This window comes from Xyrauchen texanus, chromosome 36 (genome assembly GCF_025860055.1).
Source record: "Xyrauchen texanus isolate HMW12.3.18 chromosome 36, RBS_HiC_50CHRs, whole genome shotgun sequence".
NCBI classification, from domain to species: domain Eukaryota; kingdom Metazoa; phylum Chordata; class Actinopteri; order Cypriniformes; family Catostomidae; genus Xyrauchen; species Xyrauchen texanus.
This window is the reverse complement of record NC_068311.1, coordinates 32,336,352-32,359,225: the sequence shown is the minus strand read 5'-3', so window position 1 is coordinate 32,359,225 and position 22,874 is coordinate 32,336,352.

The following is a 22,874-nucleotide window of genomic DNA, read 5'->3' as shown; positions in this document are numbered from 1 at the left end:
GGTTTGGGGACAGAAAAATTCAATAACAATGGGTAAATAGTCAGAGTTTGTTATTGATATAAAAAAAACATTAATACAAGAGAAGGACTGGTGACAGTGAAAAGAAAGAATATTTTCTTGCAACAGGGTTGAGATATCTCCACAGGACAATGTAACCATTTTGAATCACAAACTTAGTGTAACCTTTACAGTTGTGCTGGACAGATTGTAATGGTGGCGATCCCAAATAAATAAAAGAAAAAAATGAATAACTGACTTGAGTCAAAGTGTTCGGGTGCCAGACAAGTTTTTACTTGTCAAAGAATAAATCAGTTCACACATATATATAATCCATGATACACAAAATGAATGCCGTCCAATACCCACAATAGCGCATAGAATATGGACAAAGTACACTCATATGTTGAAGGTTTTAAGGGAAAAAACAAACAAAAAAACTACAGAGAAAGCATGTTATTTAAGAAAAAATTGGTAAATCAATATTCACTTTTCAAACAGCATTTTTTTTTCTCTCTCTGTTTTTTCTCAAAATGACAAAACCAAAACAAATGAATAAAGAAACAGAAACAAGCAGATTGTGGCTCAAATTCAGTTTGGACTTTACAATTTGTCACAGTGCGTCAGTGCGTGCGTAGTGAGCGTGTATGTTTGTGTGTGTGTGTGTGTGTGTGTGTGTGTGTGTTGACTGCAGGCAGTAGGCTACGTAGCGGACCCACCACTAAATATTCAGAGCCTGGAAAATAGTCTTAGCGCGGGGTTAAAAGATGATGGACAATGCTAATACCTGTGGCAGGTGAGACAGGCTGGAGTTATGTTGCACCAGGCAGGCGAAAGGTGCAGAGCTCAATTTCTCCATCACTTGGCGATCGCACCCGGTCAGCGCACACAGAATAATCCAGGAACAACTGGCAGCGCCCGGCCTTCAGGTAGCATGTTATCCTCTTAGTTTACCTATAAGTTTTAAGTTTATTTCCCCCTTCTTTTTTTTCACTTCCGCTCCTCTCTCTCTCTCTCTCTCTCTCTCTCTCTCTTTATACAACTTACTTCTAATTCCTCATTGGTTTCCGCCCATTTTGAAGAGACGTATGGATTTTTTTCCGTATCGCCACAAGGTCCAAAACTAGATGAATAACACAATTAATATCCCCAACAAATATCAGAAGGTGAGTGTCTAGGGCAGGGATTTTTGACAATAAATTCTGAACAAAGTGAACATTTTCAAAATTCAGGGCAAATATATAAACCAATACAACAGGACTGTGATAAAAAATCATCCCTTCCACAATCACATATCTACCATTCGTATCTGAAATGACCCTACTAGATGAAAAAGGGTATGTTTTTGTTTATCATAATAGCGACTCTCTAGTCCTAGTGTCAAAATTAGAGTGGAAAGTGAGAGATGACCAGTGAGTTTGGAGTCTACGGTGATCTTTGACTTGTAAGTGAGTTTCCAGGAGAAATGCCACATCTGTCTTTTGCATTTTCAAATGAGTCAAAACCCTGGATCTCACCAGCTTAAAAATCATATTGGGCTACTCTTATTATCATTCATAGTTCTTGACAAGGCCGAAAAATCAGTTGATGTTTGATTATAATTGTTTTTTTGAATTAACGATATTCAAAAGAGTTTTGGAGTCTTAACTAATACATTGTTGAATTGAATCAGGTGTGTTTGATTAGAGAGACGTGCGATTCCTTTAGGGAAATAAAAGCTTAAGCGATAGTTTTTGCGGAGGGCTCTTAGTAGCATTATGTCATTCAGTCTTTTATATCTGGTTTCTCGTCCTATCACGATCTAGCCTATGTCTCATAAGGCCACAGCTGTCTTCCTTTGCTCATATGACATGCGGCTTTCACTCAAGCGCATGGGAGTGGAACACACAACCTGGCCACATGTTCCTCAGATTGGCTTACAAATTGTGGTTTCTTCACCATAGGTTCTGCTATTCCAAGCAGCTGATCTCCATCAGGAAATAAGCTAAGTGCTCTTATTATTCTTTGGAGGAACAAACATCAAAGCAACCAACTGGTGGTCTTTGGGGTCTAGGTTTTCCTCTATCATGTTTTCAATGACGCGTTCATCTAACCTTACATTCCATCGTATTGCTTTTCACGTGGCAATGTTCATTTACTAAGTGCTCAGTGCTGGATAGCACGTTGGTGGATAGCGCTTCCAGTTCAGTTTCACATGGCTCACCTACTTGCAACAGCGTTTGCATACCTGACAGATTCCTGCACATGTGATAAGGTTTCATATTCATATAAGTCATTTATGCATAAGTATTTCAGTGTTTGGCTCTGATTTTCTTTTCTTTAGTAAGATTTTGCTTCACATGAACTGTTGGTCAAATAGTTGGTTAAATAGATTTCAAATAGTAAGATAACCATTAAAAGTTTTTTTTCCATTATTTAACTTTCATTAATAATTGGTATGCTTTGGCCTTATGTTTACTATCCATAATACTATATCGTATTTAATTGCCTGGAATTTTATAAAATGTTTTCCCCTTCTTCTGGAACGCCACTCTATGATAGTGTTCACATGTCATTAAGAAATCGCTGTATGCATTGTAAGAAAGTGAATTGAGCGGTGAATAGAAAAACACCTGTGACAACAATATCAAGAAAAACATAAAAAAATGCTTTTGATCCATGCCAAGTTCCAGAAAAAGTGTATACTGGTCTAAAGTCAGCACAGATATTGCCTAATCTAACTTTCACAGACATTTAAATATATTTCATCCACTATTCATCTCTGTACGTCTGTTGTGTGACCAGCGGATACACACACATGCACACAGTACATCATTGTTAACATCTCTCATTTAGAGTGGTTTTCTGCTCTGATTTGGTCAAAATATTACAAACTGCTTTAACTCATGAAGAATACACAGAAAAAAAATTATCATGCATACAGTATTTAGTGAAAATGACAAATATGTTTACATTGTAGTCTGGTGATGTGAATAAAGTCTTCATAATCTCATGATGTGTTGTTTATTGACTAACATACAGGACTGTAAACAGTGGTGTAGCCAAATCCAGGCCCACCCAGAATACTACAGATTATTCTTTGACTTCAAATAGAAATGAATAAAATAGTTTAAAAATGCGAAAGTGTGAAAGTACTGTTTGAATGCGCCACCTTTCTGTTATTAAGGAAAATTTGGTTAAAAAAAAAAATTGGGCAAAAATTTGTCCCAACCATTTTTATTGAGGCCCACCCAGAAGTCATTTCCTGGCTAGGCCTATGACTGTATATTGACATTATAGTGCTTTTTTTTATTACAATGTGTTACAATTTTAGCATACCTTTATACACTCTGGGTGTTGTGAAATTAACATTGTCCTACCTGCATTTCCAGTTTAATTGTAGCTGACTGCATTATTGTTACGATTCCTTGTTGTCTACCCCGGGTTTTCCGTTTCACCGTTCACATTCCATGTCACGTTTTCCCTGTTGTCCACCCCGAGTCTCACTGTCCTTGTGAAAAACTACACTTCCCACAAATCCCAGATCTCATCACTGCCATTATTGTGTCATTGTTTGCACCTGTTTGTCGTTTGTGATCCTCCTGTGTCTGTGTATATAAACCCTGTGTGTTTTCCACTCCTTGTCGATCGTTGTATGTGTTAGTTCCTTGTTTCCTGCCCTGTTCCCTATTATCACTTACTCGTTCGAGGTTCCTGTGCCCTTCGTAGATGTCTCCATGTTCTGTCAAGGTTTAGTCTCCGTTTTCCCATCGTGGATGTTTTCTTTTGTTCCTGTGTTTTGTGTTATTTTTAGTTGTTTACAATAAAGTTCCACGTTTGGATCCACACCTCCCGTTTGCCTCTGTCTCTATCCATAACAATTATGTTATAAATATAACTGACATTTGTACAGATAACTGATGTGTCTGAATCTGTGCTCTCCACTTTCAACGCGTTGTCTAGCTTTTGCATATAACTGAAATATACTTTGGGCTTTAGTCTACAGATCCTGACGCAGAGCAATACACCTAAAATATTAGTCATGTTAAATCAATGGTCTTGTTACTTAGAGCATTATACCTCAAATCATGTGTTGAGAGGTGTGCTGCTTATTTACTATGAGATTACACTTAACCATTTTCCTCTGAAAATATCCCAAATCCCACTAACATTGAAGGAGGGACTCCGGTCAGATCTAAAGAGCAGAATATCACAGAGACTTGAGTGCGCAGGAGTCTTTTCACTTAAGACAGTATACAACCACCCAAAACACCCTAGCGGCAGCATAGCAAAGATTTGACAACCACAGATGAATAGACAGCGCTCAGTGCATGTCTGAATTCAACATATCTTTATTTAAAGCAGGAAAGGGCTGGGTATGACTAAATAATTATTTGGGTGTGTTGAATTAATAAAGGCTCATGACTAATCAGGTCTCATTATTTTTTTAAGTCAAGTCATTTTTATTTGTATAGTGCCTTTCACTACACACATCGTTTTAAAGCAGCTTTACAGAAGATCAGACATTAACAGACAATAAAACTGTAATTTCTATAATGTCTATGAGTCATCATTGTGTAGTTTGTTGAAATTTGATTGTGAATTGTATAATTAAATAATAATTGTATTAATAACCCCAGTGAGCAAGCTGAAGGCGACTGTGGCAAGGAACACAAAACTCCATAAGATGTGGATTAATGGAGAAAAATAACCTTGGGAGAAACCAGACTCACTGTGGGGGTCAGTTCCCCTCTGACTTGAAATTTGGTCTATTAGCATTTATAGGCCAACTACTGCCTAACTCGCAGTGACATTTTTAAGACCAATCCATTGGCTACGCACAAGAGGTGCCATCTAGCGATTATTATGTGTCAGTAGCAGTGTCCCTGAAATCATTTCAAAGCAGCTTTACAGAAGATCAGGCATTAACAGAAGATAAAACGGTAATGTCTATAATGTCGATGAATCATCATTGTGTAATTAGATAAAATACGATTGTTAATCGTGTTTAAAAATAAGTAATTAAATAATAATTGTATTAATAGTGAGCAAGCTGAAGGTGACTCTGTGCGACAAAACTCTATAAGATGTTGATTAATGGAGAAAAATAACCTTGGGAGAAACCAGACTCACTGTGGGGGCCAGTTCCCCTCTGACTAACCCCACCCTAACCCTAAACCAGACTCACTGTGGGGATCAGTTCCCCTCTGACTAACCCCACCCTAACCCTAAACCAGACTCACTGTGGGGGCCAGTTCCCCTCTGACTAACCCCACCCTAACCCTAAACCAGACTCACTGTGGGGGCCAGTTCCCCTCTGGCTAACCCCACCCTAACCTTAAACCAGACTCACTGTGGGGATCAGTTCCCCTCTGACTAACCCCACCCTAACCCTAAACCAGACTCACTGTGGGGGCCAGTTCCCTCTGACTAACCCCACCCTAACCCTAAACCAGACTCACTGTGGGGGCCAGTTCCCCTCTGACTAACCCCACCCTAATCCTAAACCAGACTCACTGTGGGGGCCAGTTCCCCTCTGACTAACCCCAACCTAACCCTAAACCAGACTCCCTGTGGGGGCCAGTTCCCCTCTGACTAACCCCACCCTAACCCTAAACCTAAACCAGACTCACTGTGGGGGCCAGTTCCCCTCTGACTAACCCCACCCTAACCCTAAACCAGACTCACTGTGGGGGCCAGTTCCCCTCTGACTAAACCCAACCTAACCCTAAACCAGACTCCCTGTGGGGGCCAGGTCCCCTCTGACTAACCCCACCCTAACCCTAAACCAGACTCCCTGTGGGGGCCAGTTCCCCTCTGACTAACCCCACCCTAATCCTAAACCAGACTCACTGTGGGGGCCAGTTCCCCTCTGACTAACCCCACCCTAACCCTAAACCAGACTCACTGTGGGGGCCAGTTCCCCTCTGACTAACATCATGAATATAATGACAATATTACTTATGTATAGTTAAAGTCATGCTTTAAAATGATTAAACTAAGTAAGTGTTAAGGGACAGTGTTAAAACATAGATTTTGTTTGAACTGTGAGATTAATGACCAATGTCTTTGAAATCCATCCTGGATTAACTGCAGAAGTTCACATAGATGCAATTGTCCTTGTTAATTGGCTGATGAAGGCTTTTGTTGGCAATTGTTAGTCTATGCATTCCATTTCAAGATCGTAGTCCATCAATAGGCCGAGGTGATGCAGGGAGAGATCAGGGACGTGACACGCAGTTTAACCTGGCCGGTAATTTCAGTGAGGTTTGGTGTGGTCCATCCTAAATCCAAGGTTCAGACAATGGCATATGAAGTATCCCATGTCTTATGGTCAGAGTCGGCATCAATTCATCCTCTGAAGGCCATCATAATAGACTGAAGTGATGTTTGACTGGCACCTGCTGCATTTCGTCATCATCATTCAGCGACACGTAGTAGTGGAGTCCAACACCGAAGCAGGAATGGTGCTGGATCCAGCTGGTTCTGGTCTCAGGAAAGGAGTTTTGAGGTTGAGACAGGGAAACAAATAAAATAATATAAGCATAGATGCCATTACATTTATTGCAGAGTTATAAATCATGATCAATGTTTCTGGTTTCTGGTTCCGGCAGACTAAACTAAAGCAGCCTAATTGTGGGTTGGAGGATAAATTAGGTGTATGCCTGGCTAAATAGATGAGTCTTTAGTCTAGACTTAAACTGAGTGAGTGTGTCTGCATCTAGAACAGTGTTAGGGAGACTATTCCATAGCTTAGGAGCCAAATATGAAAAGGATCTTCCTCCTTTTGTGGATTTTGATATTCGAATAACTATTAACGGGCCAGAACCGTAATGAACTTGATGGAATATAGCATGGTAGAAGGTCACTCAAGTACTGCAGAAATAGACCATTCAAAGCTTTGTATGTAGTTAACAGAATTTGATTTAATAAATTAATACAAAATGTAACTGGTAGCCAATGTAACGATGTTAAAATGGGGCTAATATGATCATATTACTTGGTTCTCGACAGCACTCTGGCAGCTGCATTTTGAACCAATTGAAGTTTATTTATTGATCTTGCTGGACATCCTCCCAGTAATGCATTACAATAATCTAGTCTTGAGGTCATGAACGCATTAATTAGTTTTTTGGCATCAGCAACAGAGAGCATGTGTCGTAATTTAGCAATATTTCATAGGTGGAAAAATGCTGTTCAAATGCTACAAACATTAGTAATTTGATTTTAAAAAGGACAGATTGGTATCAAATATAACACCAAACTTATGCCTGATAATATCTCCCAGGGGAAGCATATACAAGGAGAAAAGCAGAGGCCCTAAAACTGATCCCTACTTTAATTTTGTTTGGTTTGACAATTCCTCATTTACATAGACAAAGTGGTTCTCCAGCCTATTTAAGAGAATGTCATGATCTATCGTGTCGAATGCAGCACTAAGATCTAAAAGCACTAGAAGAGAAATGCAGCCGCGATCAGATGATAAGAGCAAGTCATTTGTAACTCTGATAAGTGCAGTCTCTGTACTGTGATGAGGCCTAAATCCTGACTGAAATTCTTCGTATATACTATTTCTCTGTAGAAAAGAACATATTTGTGAGGATGCTACCTTTTCTAGTATTTTTGACATAAATGGGAGATTTGAAATTCGTCTATAATTAGCCAGTTCTCCAGGATCAAGTTGTGGCTTCTTAATAAGCGGTTTGATAACTGCCATTTTAAAGTTTCTTCTGACATGTCCTAAGCATAGCGAGGAGTTAATAATATTAAGAAGAGGTTCTGAGATTACAGGGGATACCTCTTTTAAGAGCTTAGTTGGTATAGGATCTAACAAACATGTTGTTAAGTTTTGTTAGCTCTTCAAGACCTATGACAGAGAAGGATTGAAGTTGCACGTGAGGAAAATTATTAGACACTGTTTTCTGAGGTACTGTGACAGATGATTGCATAATTCCATTTTATTTCTGATTATTTCAATTTTATCATTAAAGAAATTCATAAAGTCATTACTCTTGTGCTGCGACATAATATCTGGTACAGTCGAGGCTTTATTCCTAACCAATTTAGCCACAGTACTGAATAAACACTTGAGGGGATATTCATGGGGATATTCTATATTATTGTGATTATCCTATAGTGACCGTTATGGTAATAATCTGATGACAAAAGCTTACTATTTTGGAAGTGGGTAGTCCTTGCCTTACCCATCTGCTAATTTTGGGAACTCATTGGCTGGCTTTTCAATAATTTTTGAAGTGGTAGTGTGTGGATGGTTCCTGTGAGAAAGTACATCAGTGTGGGATATGTGAAGGGCTGGCTGGGGAGGCGTGGCCTTGTCCATCTGCAGCTGCTCCACTGCAGGCTGACGCTGGGGATGGGGAGGTGTCATCCCCTGCCATTAGGGAATTTCCGGTAGGGGATTTCCCACTAGAGCAGTCATGAGATTAAACACTGAAGCATGCATTTGACCAAGTGAATGTGATTGATGGTCAATGTCTCCAGCCAGGCATCGCACTCACATATCCATATTTTCCATTATAAAAGATTGGTTGTATAGAGTGACACAGGACACTCTGACAAATTAAAATACAACTGTTGTTAATACCAAAGTGCCTTCGGGAAATGTTATAATCCGATGGCAGGTCACTTGGGACAGGAGAAAAGATTAAGCTGTCTCATGGCCCATTTCTATTGGCCTGGCATTCACGGGGATGTTGTCCGGTAGTGTGCGGCATGCCGTGAATGTCAGGTGGTGAATCTGCCGGCCGCTCCAAAAGCGCCATTGCGCCCCTTACATTAATCAAGGTTCCTTTTGAATGAATTGTATGGACATCAAATGGGCATCGTTAAACTATTGATTTAAAGTTGTTGATTCTAAGTATAGAAACTAAACATTTTACATTTATTGCAAAATATTCCGATGTATACAAATATACAAGTAGTTTAAGGGTGAAGGGAGACCAACTTGGTTGTGTCATTCACAGTGCGTCATGGGAGTGTGTGGTCTCTTAAGGGGTTAATTAGTGGGCTTTGTTGACCGCGGTTCTCTGATTGAGTTCAACTTGCATTCAACTTGCATTGCACTATTAAAGACACATTTTATTGCATCAGTGGAACCATATATGATCGATAAACAACTTCAGAGCTCACATTAGGTCTGTCTTTAAAGATTTATAAGTTAGTGTTGAAAATCATTTTGTCTATGGAAAAAAAGTCTGGAACCAGACTGTTGTGGTATTGAGCTGCTTTGCCGCCTCCTCTCCACATAGGCATCTGTCATCTATAGCAGAATCATAACTGAAATTAAGCATCATTAGAGAGCATTTTGGAATGCTCTCACAGGCAACAACTCTCCGCTTCATTCCAAAATGCCAGCAGCCTGTCACCCTGTAGCTCTCACCTGGTTACCCACTGAAGCTAACAAGAGTCTGGTCAGTGTGGATGGGAGAACTCCTGGGGAAAACTGTAGTTGCTGCTGGAAGAGGTGTTAGTGAGGCCAGTAGGGGGTGCTCACCTACAGTCTATGTGGATCCTAATGCCCCAGTATAGTGATGGGTACACTATACTGTAAAAAGGCACAGTCTTTTGGATGAGACACATACATATGATGATTAACCTGGTTTAATCCAGTGCTCATTATGTCCTTCATTACTTTAAACATTACAGCAAGAAAAAAGTGGGGAGCAGGGTGGCAGTCCAGGTAGAACAGCTTTTATTTAAGCGTTTTCAGCTTCACAAACAAAGGACAGGCTTTTCAGCTTCACAAAAGCTGCTCCAGCACCATCAGATCTTCCCCGGCTAGCACTCATTTTCGGCAGGCATCCCGGAGCTGTTGGGAAAATGCAAATGGGCGGCTGACCTCACTCAGTGTAAGGGAGTGGAACGGCTGGCGACCCGTTGCAGGACAACAGTCTTCAGTTTTGCGTTGTCCAGGTGGCAGTTGTTGTGTCGCCAGTTGGGCCTCCACAGAAAGAAACGGTAGGAAGTGGAGGGCCCACTGGGCTTGAGGCCAGCCGGAGGTGGTGGCTGAGTTTTAAAAGAGGCCCAGGAATGCCTCCAGGTCGTCGTGAGGGCCCATCTTTGTCAGGTGGAGGTGCCGCTTCATTGCTACCTCTGGGGTCGCAGCAGAGGATCCACCTGGAGCTAGCCAGCTCAGTAGAGCATGCCAATCCTTGGCTTGGTCCTGGAGGAGCGTTGAGGTGTCCATCGCAACCAGTCTTCCTTCGATTCCTAGGTTTCGGCACCAGTGTAAATGTCCCAGCAAGAAGGAAGAGGAGAGCGGGGTGGCAGTTCAGATAGAACAGCTTTTATTCAAGCGTTTTCAGCTTCACAAACAGCAAACTTTTCAGCTTCACAAATAAAGTATAGGCTTTTCAGCTTCACAAATAAAGATTTAGCTTCACAAATAAAGAAGTGGCTTTTCAGCTTCATGCAACTCTCTCTTCCTCGCTGGCATTCTTAGTTGCTTTTCAAGCCTATCTCTGTCATCACTGTAACATGACCCCGTCCCGCTCAACAATTACATACACAAACTCAAGTATCCAGCACATACTTGATTGCACAGATTAATCTAAAGACTTGTCTAATCATTCTTTCTCTTAAGGCTATTTTGCAGTATTTATTACATTGATGGCTGTAATTAAATTAACTTAAGTTTGAGGGTTTATCTGTGAAGCTTCAGTCATCCAGGTTGATGTTGAATTTATATTTTAGCAACTGGTCAGCCAGTAACTCAGCCAGAATATTTCTTCATAACATTAAAAACAAACTCTAGTTACATGTGAATAAATACACCTGATGGCCTTAAAGCACCTTTTCTCCCATTCTCTCATGCTCCCCAACCTATCAGTGTTTTACTCATTGAACACATTCCTTCAACATTTTGCCTTGAGTCACCATTGAGAGAGGAAAACCCCTATGGTCTGAACTGCTGTGTCTATATATACGGTATGTGCTATACAGACAGACAGATGAATACACAGTGCTCGTCTGAATTAAACACATCATCATTTACAGCAGGAAAGGGCTTGATATGATTACATCAGTGTTTGGGTGGGTTTAACTACATTTACATTTATGCATTTGACAGATGCTTTTATCCAAAGCGATTACAGTGCACTTATTACAGGGACTATCCGCCCAGAATTGGCCTTCGAGTCTGCCGCCCAGTCTGAGCCTGACGCACGGAGGTCCGCTATGCTTCCCCAGGCTTAATTGGTTCCGTGGGCATGTGCGCCGCTCACAGCCATGCCCCCCCCCCGGTTCCTTCCCGGATGTGCATGACGAGCTGAGCAAGCCCAGCTTCCTCGCTCCTCCACTCTCGCTACCCTCGGTGGTAGAACGTCCCAGACCGCTCCCCCCTGCACACCATGGCCCCTTCCTGCAAGTCCTCCAGGCCAAGGCACTTCAAAATCTGCACTTGAGTAGTCCTGTTCTTGACGTGTCGCAGGAACTGCACTCGAACAGTGACGGCCACCCCCCGTGCTCCAGAAACGCAATGCATGGACAGGACCTGGTCGCAGTACAGGAGGCAGACAAAGCTCCGTCCATTCGGCGACACCACTTGACGACTCCGCCCAGCAGTCCTCAATGGTGAAGAAACAGACGGAGGCTATTTCACACATCTTGCCCTGCCGCAAACCTGTCGCCAGGGGCCATGCCCTGTCTGCTCGCCGAGGGCGTCCTTCAGCGGCTTTCAAGAAAGAAAGAAAGTGGTGCTCCACCTCAACTAACAAAAGAGAGTGGGCCCAGTTCTCAGCCCCAGCGTCGAGCCCCCCGCAGAAGTTGGACGCCCCTTGTCTCACGGACCCCCTCGAGGACCCGGAAGGCTCCCAGGCGCTCCTGAGATGACCGACCCAGAGACCGAGATGGTAGCTCCGGAGCTGGTAAGACTGCTCCGTTTCCGGTGGAGGGCCGGGAGGAGAATCTTTTGTTAAATTCATTACATTCTCAATAATAGAGCTATTTCCTTTTGTCTCTGGGTCACCTGGCCCACAAATGCCGTTCTCACGGCACTTTGCTTCCAGATCTCAACAGTCCCGGCTTCCTGAACGCGGTACCCCCGCCCTCAGCTCCACGACTGTTCCCCGGCCGGCCGGTTTAGACGAGTCCAGAGGACGCCAACATCAGACCTCCTCCTCAGTCACCCCTCACGGGTGCGCGGAGCAAGGTAAGTGCTTCGAGTCCGTTCTCAGCACCAGAGCCTCGGGACACTTCACTGCCTCCCGACGCCGTATTACCTGTTCCGCCTCGCTGCGAAGCCCCGCCGGGTACGTCCAAAATACTCGTCCCCTTGGTGCCCCTAGCACGGAGTTTAGAGGCATGGCTTTCACTGCCCAACCTGTCATGCTGGCTGCACTGGACCATTCGACTCGGTTCCGCAATTCAGTTTGCCAGGCCTCCGCCCCCCTTCGCGGGCGTCCATTTTTTCCACAGTATACGGCAAACATGCCAAGTCCCTGCCTGAGGAAATCGCCTCTCTTTTACTAAAAAAGCAAAGACGCGATAGAGCCTGTCCCTCCAACCGAAACGAAGAAGGGTTTCTACAGCCCTTAGTTCGTTGTACCCAAGAAAGGCGGCAGCTTATGGAAAAGAGTAAGCTCGCCCTGGTTCAGAGCATCTCTTTTCTCAGCATAGAGTTAGACTCAGTCTCAATGTCAGCACGTCTCTCCAACGAGCGTGCACAGTTGGTGCTGAAATGCCTCGCTTCCTTCAAGCCAGGCACTGTGGTCCCTTTAACGTTTCCAAAGGCTCCTGGGGCATATGGCATCCTCCGCAGCGGCCGCGCCGCTGGGGTTGATGCATATGAGACCACCTCAGCACTGGCCTCAGACTCGAGTCCTGAGACGAGAATGACGCCGCGGCATGCACTGTGTGAGAATCACCACCGCCTGCCGCCAAACCTTCAAACCCTGGACAGACCTCTGCTTTCTACGGGCAGGAGTACCCTTGCAGCAGGTGTCCCGATGCGTTCTGGTCACAACCGACACCTCCAAACTGGGTTGGGGCACCGTGTGCAACGGGCACGCAGCCGCAGGCCGTTGGAACCGGGCCCCGCTGCGTTTGCACATCAACTGCCTAGAGCTGCTGGCTGTTTTCTTTGCCCTGAGGAAGTTTCTCCCATTAATTCGAGACAAACATGTCCTAGTCAGGTCAGACAGCACCACAGTGGTAGCCTACATAAATCGCCAAGGCGGAGTACGCTCCCACCACACGTCACAGCTCGCCCGTCGTCTGCTCCTTTGGAGCCAGCAGCGACTCGAGGTCACTGAGCGCCACTCAAATCCCCGGCAACCTCAATGTGATAGCGGACGCGCTGTCACGACAACGCTTGCCCAGCGGGGAGTGGAGGCTCCACCACCAGTCGGTCCAGCTGATCTGGGACCGGTTCGGCAAGGCCCAGGTAGACCTGTTTGCCTCCCAAGAAACCTCCCACTGCCCGCTCTGGTATGCCCGGCCAGAGGCTCCCCTCGGGGCAGACGCTTTGGCACACAGCTGGCCCACGGGGCTGCGCAAATACGCATTTCCCCCAGTGAGCCTTCTTGCACAGGTGCTGTGCAAGGTTAGGGAGGATGAGGAGCAAGTCAACTTGGTGACCCCCTATTGGCCCACTCGGACTTTGTTCTCGGACCTCACGCTTCTCGCGACAGCCCCTCCCTGGCGAATCCCCCTGAGGAAGGACCTTCTTTCTCAGGGACGGGGCATGCTCTGGCACCCGCACCCAGACCTCTGGAACCTCCACGTCTGGCCCCTGGACGGGCCTACCACCAACCGTCATAGATACTATCAACCAAGCCAGAGCCCCCTCTACCATGCATCTTTACGCCCTAAAGTGGCGTCTATTCGCAAATTGGTGTTCTTCCCGCGCTGAAGACCCACAGAGGTGCGCGATTAGGTCAGTGCTCGTGTTCCTACAGGAGAGGCTGGAGAGGAGGCTGTCCCCCTCCACCCTCAAGGTGTATGTCGCACCATCGCGGCTCACCACAACACGATAGACGGCAAGTCTCTAGGTAAGCACGACTTAATTATCAGGTTCCTAAAAGGCGCCCAGAGGCTAACTACCTCCCGGTCAAGCCTGTTCCCCTCCTGGGATCTCTCGGTCGTCCTCACGGGCCTCCAGAGACCCCCCTTCGAGCCACTAGATTCAGCTGGACTCAGGGCCCTTTCTCTCAAAACGGCCCTGCTGATCGCGCTCACCTCCATCAAGAGGGTCGGGGACCTGCAAGCGTTCTCTCTCAGCGACACTTGCCTGGAGTTCGGTCCGGCAGACACATACATGATCCTAAGACCGCGACCGGGCTACGTGCCCAAGGTTCCTACCACACCCTTCAGAGATCAGGTAGTGAACCTGCAAGCGCTGTCCCGGGAGGAGGCAGACCCAGCCCTTTCGTTGCTGTGTCCGGTACGTGCTTTGCGTATCTACCTGGACTGCATGCAGAGCTCTAGACGTTCTGAGCAGCTCTTTGTCTGCTTCGGGGGACAGCAGAAAGGGAACGCTGTCTCCAAACAGAGGCTCACCTACTGGGTTATCGACGCCATTTCACTGGCTTATCACACCCAGGCCGTGCCCCCCCGCTTGCTGGTCCGAGCTCACTCAACCAGGTGTGTTGCGTCCTCATGGGCACTGGCCAGGGGCACCTCCCTAGCAGACATCTGCAGAGCAGCAGGGTGGGCAACACCTAACACTTTCGCGAGATTCTACAGTCTCTGAATTGAGTCAGTATCATCCCGTGTTCTCTCAGGTCCGAGCCCGTAGAACTCGGTAACATGCTGACGTTCTGGCTGGTTGAATCGCTTGCGCCTAGTGCCCTTTCCCTCAGCTGAGGTAAAATAGTGTGCCTTTGTTCCCAGGAGACCCCATCTTCGGATCCCTGGTTGATTCCTCCCTAGCCCTTTGGGGTCTGCAGTTCAGTGGAGGAACTCGCCGACCCAAGCCACTATGGGTACGCAATCTACCCTGTACTGGAATAGGTGCTCCACAGGTTAAGGCCTCCTGTTCGGACTCCCCCTGTGTGTAATTCCGCGGTACTGTCCCCTCACGAGCGGACCCCCATGTCTCCCTTAGGCAGTTCCAGCTGCCTCGGTTGCCATGCTGTAGCTTCCCCCCTCCACGAGGCTGGATCTACCACCGCGCCAACTTTCCCACATAGGACCCAAGCGGCCATGTGATGTATTCGCCACTCTTTGCCTCCCCTGCAGGGTAGGTGTGGTCTCCGCAGGGTCTTCTCCCCCTGAAAGAATAGGAAACGGGGTAAGACCCCCTTCCCTTAATGCATGTAAGGGCCCCGGCCGTAATTGCTCTACGCCTTGTTCCCCTGCTTAGGGCAACCAAAAGGATTCCGATTACTTTTTATGGGGCATTGGGGAAGGGTACGTGCAGTCTGACACAACTGGTTGCCTTTGCACGTAAGAATACCTGCCCGCTCCTGTATCAGCAGATCACCTACACGGCTCAGCGTATGGCATGATTGAAGTGTGACCCCTAGTGTCACTTCTCCGACACAACGTGGAGAGAGCGACAGAAGGGGGAACGTCTAGGTTACGTATGTATGAACTGAATGAACTTCCGTATTCGCTCCGCTTAAATGCCCGTATGTCCGGGGGCGGGATATGCAAATACCGTCTGCCAACTTCTCATTGGCCTTTTTTCATAGAACAGAGGGATATATCGGCGCTCAAGAGAGACCCCTAGTGTCGCTTCTCCGACACAACGTCTCGTTCCCTCCATCGGGGAATGAAGGTTACATACGTAACCTAGACGTTTTGGAGTTTGTGTTTATTTATATGGCACGCTCCCATATTATATGAACTTTAATTAAGGATGAAATAAAGATATATCGCCAAGCTATGATCGTGTTATATTTTCTGGCCACCAGTTCACTGTCGGTCTGCTCGGCATCCATCTTCACGCTGAACACCGGAAACTCACATGACGTGCCACTCCCAAAACTGAGACTGACTTGTCATCTTTTTATTAGTGGTGTAGAAAATGGGCAAACAGCTCTCAGAGTATGGGCTGTCACGTCCACACATGCACTTATTTATTTAATCGCAGCATTTTGCCATCAGATAATCGCACACGCTGACATCGTGATTGCGATATGATTAATCGTGCAGCACTACTGTAGACATAGAAAATGTCCCTGCTTTACACTTTCAAATGTTTATACACACATAATTTCTTGAATCACTGTTCAAAACCAATACCAGTGTACCATTTCCTTCAAGCAAAATATGCTGTTACAAGGACAAACAACAGAAAAGATATTTTGTGAATGAGTTTATTTCTGAAAAATACAATATACATATTTAAAAAGTGTCGCTCTTTCACTCCATCATTATTGCAGACATAAGCTTTTAGAAATGTGATGACAACACAGTGACACAAATCATTTAAAACTAAATGAAATGCATATGGCATCAAGAAATAACACAAGAGAATTTTGTTATGTCAGGTATAATTAGCGAAAGATGCAGCGTGCACCATAGATGAAGTTACAGTTTTTTTTTTTTACAAATTACAAATGTTTTTGTCTTTTGCATTTATTTTCAATGCTGAACATAACTGTTTCAATAGAAACCGGCTGTTAATAAACTTGAATATTGACTCTGATATTGTCATCAAATAGTATGATTTACTGAATGTAGACCAATAATTATAGTTTTCAAGTTAAATCTGTTTCGTCAATAGTTAAAAAAGAACCTACATATATTGCTTCACTATAAACCATAGATACCCCTTTATAATAACTTTTATTAACAAAAATAACCTATGTTTGTATAGTTCTTAACAGATTATATCCTTCATTGAAAGCTGCTGCTCAAAAAAACAGGAAAAACGGTCACCTGCAGTATGTCACGTTAACGTCATCTGTTGTAATAAAACATACAGATATATTCCAGAAATAATCAACTCAAAATAAAATGAACAGTATTGATAAAAAAAATTGGAACATCAGACAGTGTCTGCAGGTCCAGATGAAATCTATCCACAATTTTCTGCACTGATTTTAGGCGAATGAATCACAGCATGGTAAAATGTGGTCAACAAAATCAAATGAGTCCAAATATTTAATAAACAAACATGCAAGGGGTGGGGCATGTGGAGAAATTTGTGAATGATGGTCATTCCAAATGTGTGGAGATCTGCGGTGATTTCTGTGGAGTTCTGCCGCTGCAGATTTGATCTGTTATTGTTGTGTGCATGACAAGAGATTAACAATCCATGTGTGATCAAATGCATCAGAGACTCACAAATTGTATATATCTTCATTTAAGCAGTCACATTGTATAGGGAATTACAAAAGTGCCAGAATATAAAAAATAGTGTGCAATAACAGATGTTTTGTGGATAAAAAAGGTTCATACATACAGTCAAATATGGAGTTAAAACAGAATTTCTCTCTAATCGAGCAGTAATGTTGAGGAAGTGAAGTGAGAAATTAGCTGCACTCGTGCAAATGTGTCTGATGTCATGAAAAACATGATGATTGTCAATCACACAGCAATCCATCCAATACAACATTCCCACTCCAAGGAATCCAGGCAAACCAGGAGGCTGTAGGCGGCTGAATATGGCTTGAGACGTCATGCTCACATTTCATCTGGCTCTATTATTCCTCAGTTGAAAAACCAATGAGTTTTCAATGATTAGTCGTGACCTAGATCAGATCTTCCTTCGGGTTCAGTTCATGAGGGCCACAGTACTCTCTGGTTGACCTCCAACCAGCCCCAGGAAGAACTCCAGCACCAGCCGAATGTGAATGGGAACAAACACGTAAGAGGTGACCATGACCAGCATGGTAAACATCACGGTGTTGAAGATGGACTGTTCCCAGGGCTCCAGCACATAGATGCCTGAGATGAGCAGATATTGATAGTACAACCAACACAAGTACTCCCTCATGCTCTTCATGTCCATACGCTGGGACGACACAGTCTCGCTGTGAGAGAGGACACAGTGTGAGGCGCTGAAATAGAAGCACAATGAACACACACACACACAACAGCAGCTTTGAATGATGGGTAATAATTCTGCTTTGGGATGGTGCATCTCTTTAAAGGACATTTCAAAAGACGCCACCTGAATTCATGATGTGAATGAGTAACTCATTCAAATCGTCCACAATTTCATTCATTATTTATTCTTGGGGCTGTGCCGTGGGTTGAAATCTAATAAAATGAACTGTTTTTATCCCAGGAGGCCGAGCGTGTGACCTCATGAAGTGACACTGAATTGGTATTTCCGAATGTAAAAGGAAGTAAATATTATTGTGACACACTAACATTCTATGAACTTCATGATGATTGGGTGAATCTCACAGAAACATATCCGGCTCATATTTTACCCCAAAAGAAAAAAAAGAAGAAATTATACAGTACATTACCACTGTGGCCCATGAAGCGATGCACCCATCGTGGATAGTGCCCACTGTACAAGTCTCTGGAGGCAGTGTTATGATCTGGGGGTGCTTCAATGGGTCAGGTCGAGGGTCAGCAACGTCAGCTGACTACCTGAATGACCAGATTATCCCATCCATGCATTTTTTCTTCCCTGAAAACACAGGCATATTCTATGATGACAATGTGTAACAGGATAAAAAATAAATATTTAATATAACGTTTTGATGTGTGAATTCCATAAAATAAGGCATTTGGTTCTGTTCATTGGTGTTTGATGGCTTCCCTCCTGTGGCTATTTATGGTACTGCAGACATTGTATTTTGTCCCTCTTCTCTTGCCATACTGCAGCAGATTCAAGTGTAACTGCTGTACTTATGTAGGGTTATTTGCGCTCTAACTCATTAACAAAATAATTGTGATAACGATATGTTTTAAGTGAATCTTTTCGACGCAGTTGCTTGCATACATGTCTTTGAACAGATATATAATGCATTTAACACTTTAACATGGTTGTTGAGATGGTTATAAATGTATTGAATTTCCTTGTGCGTCACACAGAGTGGGAACAAGTTAATTTCTTGTTAGTGTTTTAACATTCTGACAATTATTGATATTATGCGTTCAGTGAATGTGTATTTTCTATTTTTCTAGTATATTATGAATGTCTGCAGTAATCTGTCTTCAGCCAACCTGATTTGTACTTTTCTGTCAAAAAGATAAACCGAAGTTGAAAGAACTCCACGTGTGAGTGTGTCTGTCCACATCCGTTACAAATGCCAAGATTCAGACTAACTTATGAGAGCAGTTACTGCACCGGTGACACTACAGTCTACAGATGGTGGCACCCACTGGTGCCAGAATGAGTTTTGAATTGAGGGTGGGAGGGGGCAGCAAACTGTGCTGGTTGTGATGTCATCACAATAATATTCTGCAGTCAATTGGCCAATTTATATATAAAAAAAATAAATTGGCCAAATTACAACAAGATTCCAAGATCCTCCCAATTTGGAATGCCCAATTCCCACTATTTATTTGGTACTCGTGTTGGTGCAGTTACTCAATCTGAGTGGCGGAGGACAAGTCTAAGTTGCCTCCGCTTCTGAGACCATCAATCCACGCATCTTATCACGTGACTCGTTGTGCATGACACCGCAGAGACTTACAGCATGTGGAGCCTCATGCTACTCTCCATGATCCACACACAACTCACCACACGCCCCATTGAGAGTGAGAACCACTAATTACCACCACCACAAGGAGGTTACCCCATGTGACTCTACCCTCCGTAGCAACCGTATAAATGGACTCATTTATAGTACGTAACCAGATATGGCCAAGTAGATCCCACAGCGCCAGATATAAATCAATTGGTAAGCCATCGATTCCCGGGGACTTACCTTTGTTTGAGCTTAATAATGCGCAGTGTAATTCTTCTATGGTGATTTCAGATTCGAGGCTGTCAGCCTCCTCCTTAGAAAGTACGTTTAAGTTTAACTGATCAAAAAAAGTTTTTAACTGATCAGTACTGGGTTGCATTTCTAAAGAATATAATTTTTCGAAAAATGACATGAACGTTTTGTTAATGTCTGTGGGATGTGAAGTGAGACCTTTTTTTGAACTCTGGATTGCTTGAATGTTAAAACGTCGCTCATGTTTTTTAAGAGTAAGTGCAAGGAGTCTGCTCGGTCTGCTTCCATCCATGTAATATTTATGTTTTGTAATGTGCATTAAATACTCAGCTCTTCTTCGCAACAGATCGTTAAGTGCAACCCTCTCTACATGTAATTTTTGTTGTGTATCATTGGAAAATGTATTGCTTAATTCCTTTTCTAATTCCCCGCATCTTCTCTCTAACTTTGATATTTGTTCAAGATAATTTTTTTTAAGCTTAGCTGAAAAGGAAATAGCATTGTTCCTTAAAAACCCTTTGATGGAGGCCCATAGCATTTCCTGATTAGCAACAGAGTCCTGGTTTATATTGATAAATTCAATCAGTCCTGCTCTCAGTTGAGAAAGAAAGTCTTCATTTTGCAGTAAAAAAGTATTAAATCTCCATCGGGATGGTTTACAAGATGTATTAATCTGAAGATGTGCTAGTACAGCATTATGATTGGAAACACTTTGTGGTAGAATTTCAATGTAAAATATAATCAATTCTTGAAAATGATTTATGACTTGGGGAGAAATAGGTGTATTCTTTGGCTGTTGGATTATGTAGTCACCAAGCATCACATACATCTATATCTTTAATGAGCGATCTCAGCGCTGTAGAAGACTGAGCTTGTGCTACTGAAAATGAAGGATTGGAACAATCCAAAACTGTGTCGAGCATGGCATTCATATCAGATCCAATGATAATTGAATAGCCTTGGAGAGATAATATGGTTTTGGAGACATTTGGAAAGAAGGAGGCATCATAAGAGTTCGGAGCATAAATATTCACAAATGCCAACCTCTTTCCTTCTATTAACGTACAGCAATATGCTATTCTACCATTCTCATCAGAACCTGTGTGTTCAATAATAAAGTTAGAATTACGTTTAAATAAAATTGTCACTCCCTTCTTCTTAGATTTACAGCTAGATGATACTATGAAGATATAATGCCTATTTTGCAGTCTTTTAGCATCCATGGCGGTCAGGTGGGTTTCCTGAAGAAACACAACATCAACCTTTTTCCTGTGTAAAAGATCTAACACCCGTGTACGTTTAATAGGAGAGTTTAACCCCCTGACGTTAAAAGACAGTATGTTTATTTTAACCATAATCTGTAGTAACCGGACACACACAAATTAGTATGTAATGTTTAGAGCAAGTTATTGAGTGTATCATTAAAGTTCTCATTGTAATATGCAAAAACAAAAAAGGTCCCGAGTGCTTTAAGCGCCTAAGCGTCCCCTCCCTCTCCCACCTTTCCCTTTTAGCAAACGTCTGTGGCGGTCGCGAGGCAATGTCTGAACACTATTAACCTTCTTAGCCCCCTATGGATTTAACAGTTGAGGAGATTTAAATTAAAGAACAAATATTCCAAAATCGGAAGAACTGTCAAACATACATTATTCATATAACTAGATTTGAAGGCAACCAGATTTAACTGAAGTCTAAGAACTGTAACTTAGTCCGTCTATTCTGAGTAACACACCAACGTCCAATAGTTAAACCAGACCTTCACAATTAACTGTCTACAACCTGCACCATTTGAAAATCGAATTTTGAAAACTGAAAATTGTTTGACAAAATGCAATTATGTAAATAAAAATAATTTACCATTTCACTTTGTTGAGCTAAAATCCATATATGCTGATAGAGAATTGGTCCATGTATTGTATAGGTTATTCAGCAAAAAAATCAAACGATGTCACCTTAGGCCGTCTAACGTTACTCCTCCATTTCCTCCGGTGGCGGGAAGTTTAAGGATCTACGAGCAGATACTGATGCGTTAACATCCAGACCTTCGAGATATTTTTCAGCGCTCTCCGGAGATTCAAACGAGTATTTCTGACACTTGTGGGAGACTCTCAGCGATGCTGGGTAGATTAGGAAAGTTTCTGCACCTTTCTGGTGAAGCTTGAATCTTACGGTCGAAAAAGCCTTCCTCTTTTGTGCTGTCTCGTGACTGTAGTCCGCATAGAATTCCAGGCGCGCTCCAACAGCAAAGTGGGTTTTGCTTTCCGGGCTCCTTGAAGGATGGCTTGCCTGTCAGGATAGCGGAGGAGCCGGAATATCAACGATCATGGTTTTGGTGAGTTGGAATTCGAATACACTCGGTGAGCTCTGTCGATCTCGATCAGACTTGAGCGCGCCGTAAGGTCGGGGATCCATTTAGGTAGCATTTTCTGTAGAAAACCGACCGGATCATCCCCTTCCATTCCAGTTGGTAGATTAACCAGGCGGACATTGTTGCGGCGTGACCGGTCTTCGAGGTCATTGCATTTTCGTTGCATCTGTTCAAGCTGAGATAGGCAGAGGTTCGCATCTTTTTTAGTGTTGCGTAAACTGCCCTGAAGATTGTCCACTTTGGTTGTAATTGACGTCACATTTTTACTCAAGGAATCCATTTCCTCTTTCATCGAACGAAGAGCAGCGCTGTTTTCATTTATAAAGTCCTTGAATGGGTTAAGGGCCGATTGTATTGCCTCTGTTAACATGCGGGAAACCATTTCGCGCATGGCCTCCTGTTGTGCTTCGATTGCATGGCTAACAATTGAGGCTACGTCGTCCTCGAGCGTTTTGAGTCGTTTGCAGCCCGCTGCCGATTTCTGCGGTGAACTCGATTTCTTAGTTGCCATACTTGAAATAAAACTTATATAGTTGTGACAAAATATGATATTCTTCCTCAACGTGGAAAAAAAAAAAAACGTTCAATTAGGAGGTTTTAGTTAGGAGCCTAGTGCTGTGCAGCCATCTTGCAGTGTGCGTCACCGGAAGTCCGATTAAAGAAAATTAAAGAAATAAGCCCTGCACCACGGTACAATGATCACACTCATGCTCTCAAGA